General features: G+C 42.6%; 1 non-coding gene across 1 annotated transcript; it reads right to left on the bottom strand.

The window, feature by feature from the left end:
* Positions 1–3,335: 3,335 nt before the first annotated feature.
* Positions 3,336–3,407, bottom strand: TRNAC-ACA. Its single transcript has one exon. It is a non-coding gene; the product is annotated as a tRNA-Cys (tRNA).
* Between the last annotated feature and the right edge of the window lie 1,106 nt (positions 3,408–4,513).

Here is a 4,513-nt window from a genome sequence, read left to right on the forward strand (position 1 = left end):
GGGAACTTTGTGGACAAAGTAATGTCTCTGCTTTTTAATATGCTGTCTATGTTGGTCATAACTTTCCTTCCAAAGAGTAAGCGTCTTTTAATTTCATGGCTGCAATCACCATCTGCAGTGATTTTGGAGCCCTGAAAAATAAAGTCACCCACTGTTTCCACTGTTTCCCCATCTATTTCCCATGGAGTGATGGGACCGGATGCCATGATCTTAGTTTTCTGAATGTTGAGCTTTAAGCCAACTTTTTCACTCTCCTCTTTCACTTTCACAAAGGGGTTTTTTTGTTTTTTTTTTTTTTTTTTTTTTTTTCGCTTTCTGCCATAAGGGTGATGACATCTGCATATCTGAGGTTATTGATATTTCTCCCAGCAATCTAGATCCAGCTTGTGCTACATCCAGCCCAGCATTTCTCATGATGTACTCTGCATATAAGTTAAATAAGCAAGTGGAAAATATACTGCCTTGACATACTCCTTTCTGTATTTGGAACCAGTCTGTGGTTCCAAGTCCAGTTCTAACTGTTGCTTCCTGACCTGCATACAGATTTCTCAAGAGGCAGGTCAGATGGTTTGGTATGCCCATCTCTTTCAGAATTTTCCATGGTTTGTGGTGATCCACACAGTCAAAGGTTTTGGCACAGTCAATAAAGCAGAAATAGATATTTTTTTGGAACACTTTTGCTTTTTTAATAAGCCAGCAGATATTGGCAATTTGATCTCTTGTTCCTCTGCCTTCTCTAAATCCAGGTTGAACATTTGGAAGTTCTTGGTTCACATATTGTTGAAGCCTGGCTTGGAGAATTTTGAGCATTACACAGCTAGCGTGTTACATGAATGCAACTGTGCAATAGTTTGAGCATTCTTTGGCATTGCCTTTCTTTGGGATTGGAATGAAAACTGACCTTTTCCAGTCCTGTGGCCACTTCTGAATTTTCCAAATTTGCTGGCATATTGAGTGCAGCACTTTCACAGCATCATTTTTAGTCTTTGAAATAGATCAATACTTTGGCCACATGATGAAAAGAACTGATTCATTTGAAAAGACCCTGATGCTGGGAAAGACTGAGGGCTGGAGGAGAAGGGGATGATAAAGGATGAGATGGCTGGATGGCATCACCAACTTGATGGACATGGGTTTGGGTGGACTCCGGAAGTTGGTGATGGATAGGGAGGCCTGGCGTGCTGCGATTCATGGGGTTGCAAAGAGTCAGACGTGACTGAGTGACTGAACTGAACTGAACTGAATAGCTCAACTGGAATTCCATCACTTCCACTAGCTTTGTTCCTAGTGATGCTTCCTAAGGCCCACTTGACTTCATATTCAGGATGTCTGGCACTAGGTGAGTGATCACACCATCAGGATTATCTGGGTCATGAAGATCTTTTTTGTATAGTTCTTCTGTGTATTCTTGCCACCTCTTCTTAATATTTTCTGCTTCTGTTAGGTCCATACCATTTCTGTCCTTTTTTTGTCCATCTTTGCATGAAATGTTCCCTTGGTATCTCTAATTTTCTTGAAGAGATTTCTAGTCTTTCCCATTCTGTAGTTTTCCTCTATTTCTTTGCATTGATCATTGAGGAAGGCTTTCATATCTCTCCTCACTATTCTTTGGAACTGTGCAATTAAATAGTTTTGTCCTTCCTTTTCTCCTTTGCTTTTCACTTCTCTTCTTTTCACAGCAATTTGTAAGGCCTCCTCAGACAGTTATTTCACTTTTTTGCATTTCTTTTTCTTGGGGATGGTCTTGATCCCTGTCTCCTGTGCAAGGTCATGAACCTCCATTCATAGTTAATCAGGCATTCTGTCTATCAGATCTAATCCCTTAAATCTATTTCTCACTTCCACTGTGTAATCAAAAGGGATTTGATTTAGGTTATACTTGAATGGTCTAGTTGTTTTCCCTACTTTCTTCAATTTAAGTCTGAATTTGGCAATAAGGAGTTCATGATCTGAGCCATAGTCAGCTCCAGGTCTTATTTTTGCTGACTGTATAGAGCTTCTCCATCTTTGGCTGCAAAGAATATAATCAGCCTGATTTTGGTGTTGACCATTTGGTGATGTCCACATGTAGAGTCTTCTCTTGTGTTGTTGGAAGAGGGTGTTTGCTATGACCAGTGCATTCTCTTGGCTAAACTGTATTAGCCTTTGCTCTGCTTCATACTGTACTCCAAGGCCAAATTTGCCTGTTACTCCAGGTGTTTCTTGACTTCCTACTTTTGCATTCCAGTCCCCTGTAATGAAAAGGACATCTTTTTGGGCTGTTAGTTCTAGAAGGTCTTGTAGGTCTTCATAGAATTGTTCAACTTCAGCTTCTTCAGCATTACTGGTCTGGGCATAGATTTGGATTACTGTGATATTGAATGGTTTGCCTCAGAAATGAACAGAGATCAAGCTGTCATTTTTGAGACAGCATCCAAGTACTGCATTTTGAATTCTTTTGTTGACTATGAGGGCTACTCCATTTCTTCTAAGGGATTCTTGCCCACAATAGTAGATATAATGGTCATCTGAGTTAAATTCACCCATTCCAGTCCATCTTAGTTTGCTGATTCCCAAAACGTCGACGTTCACTCTTGCCATCTTCTGTTTGACCACTTCCAATTTGGCTTGATTCATGGATCTAACATTCCAGGTTCCTAGGCCATATTGCTCTTTACAGCATTGGACTTTGATTCTATCACCAGTCCCATCCACAACTGGGTGTTGTTTTTCCTTTGGCTTTGTCTCTTCATTTTTTCTGGAGTTATTTCTCCACTATCTCCAGTAGCATATTGGGCACCTACTGACCTGGGGAGTTCACTTTTAGTGTTCTATCTATTTGACTTTTCATACTGTTCATGGGGTTCTCAAGGCAAGACTACTGAAGTGGTTTGTCATTCCCTTCTCCAGTGGACCACATTCTGTCAGAATTCTCCACCATGACCGGTTCGTCTTGGGTGGCCCTACACAGCATGGCTCATAATTTCATTGAGTTAGACAAAGCTGTGGTCCATGTGATCAGATTGTTTAGTTTTCTGTGATTGTAGTTTTCAGTCTCTCTGCCCTTTGATGGAGAAGGATCAGAGCCTTATGGAAGCATACTGATGGGAGAGACTAAGAAGTAAACTGGGTCTTGTTCTGATGGGCGGGGCCATGTTCAGTAAATCTTGAATCCAATTTTCTATTGATGGGTGGAGCTGTGTTCCCTCCCTGTTATTTGACATTGACATTGAAGTCCCTCAGTCCTGTCTGACTCTTTGCGACCCCATGGACTGCAGCCTGCCAGGCTGCTCCATCCATGGAATTTTCCAGGCAAGAGTACTGGAGTGGGTTGCCATTTCCTTCTCCAGGAGATCTTCCCAACCCAGGGATTGAACCTGGGTCTCCTGCATTGTAGGCAGACACTTTACCATCTGAGCCACCAGGGAAGTCACCTGCTTTCCTGCTATTTACCTGGGGCCAAACTATGCTGACCTGCCTCTTAAGAAACCTATATGTAGGTCAGGAAGCAACAGTTAGAACTGGACATGGAACAACAGACTGGTTCCAAATAGGAAAAGGAGTATGTCATGGCTGTATATTGTCACCCTGCTTATTTAACTTATATGCAGAACATCATGAGAAACGCTGGGCTGGAAGAAGCACAAGCTGGAATCAAGATTGCTGGGAGAAATATCAATAACCTCAGATATGCAGATGACGCCACCCTTATGGTAGAAAGTGAAGAGGAACTAAAAAGCTTCCTGATGAAAGCTCAAAATCCTTCAAGCTAGGCTTCACCAATCAAGAACTTCCAGATGTACAAGCTGGATTTAGATAAGGCAGAGAAACCAGAGATCAAACTGCCAATATCCATTGGATCATAGAGAAAGCAAAGGAATTCCAGAAAAACATCACCTTCTGCTGCATTGACTATGCTAAAGCCTATGACTGTGAAAGTGAAAGTGAAAGTCACTCTGCTGCTGCTGCTGCTGCTAAATCGCTTCAGTCATGTCCGACTCTGTGTGACCCCATAGATGGCAGCCCACCAGGCTCCTCTGTCCCTGGGATTCTCCAGGCAAGAACACTGGAGTGGGTTGCCATTTCCTTCTCTAATGCATGAAAGTGAAAAGTGAAAGCGAAGTTGCTCAGTCGTGTCCGACTCTTAGTGACCCCATGGACTGCAGCCTACCAGGCTCCTCTGTCCTTGGGATTTTCCAGGCAAGAGTACTGGAGTGGAGTGCCATTGCAGTGTCCAATTTTTTTGGACTATACAGCCCATGGAATTCTCAAGGCCAGAATACTGGAGTGGGTAGCCTTTCCCTTCACCAGGGGATCTTCCCAACCCAGTGATCAAACACAGGTCTCTACATTGCAGCCAGATTCTTTACCAGCTTAGCCACAAGGGAAGCCATTGTGTGGATCACAACAAATTCTAGGAAATTCTTAAAGTGATGGGAATACCAGACTACCTTAGCTGTCTCTTGAGGAACCTGTATGTGGGTCAGGAAACAACAATTAGAACCAAACAAACATGGAACAATGGACTGGGTCA

This window comes from Oryx dammah, unplaced genomic scaffold (genome assembly GCF_014754425.2).
Source record: "Oryx dammah isolate SB20612 unplaced genomic scaffold, SCBI_Odam_1.1 HiC_scaffold_3, whole genome shotgun sequence".
Lineage (NCBI taxonomy): Eukaryota > Metazoa > Chordata > Mammalia > Artiodactyla > Bovidae > Oryx > Oryx dammah.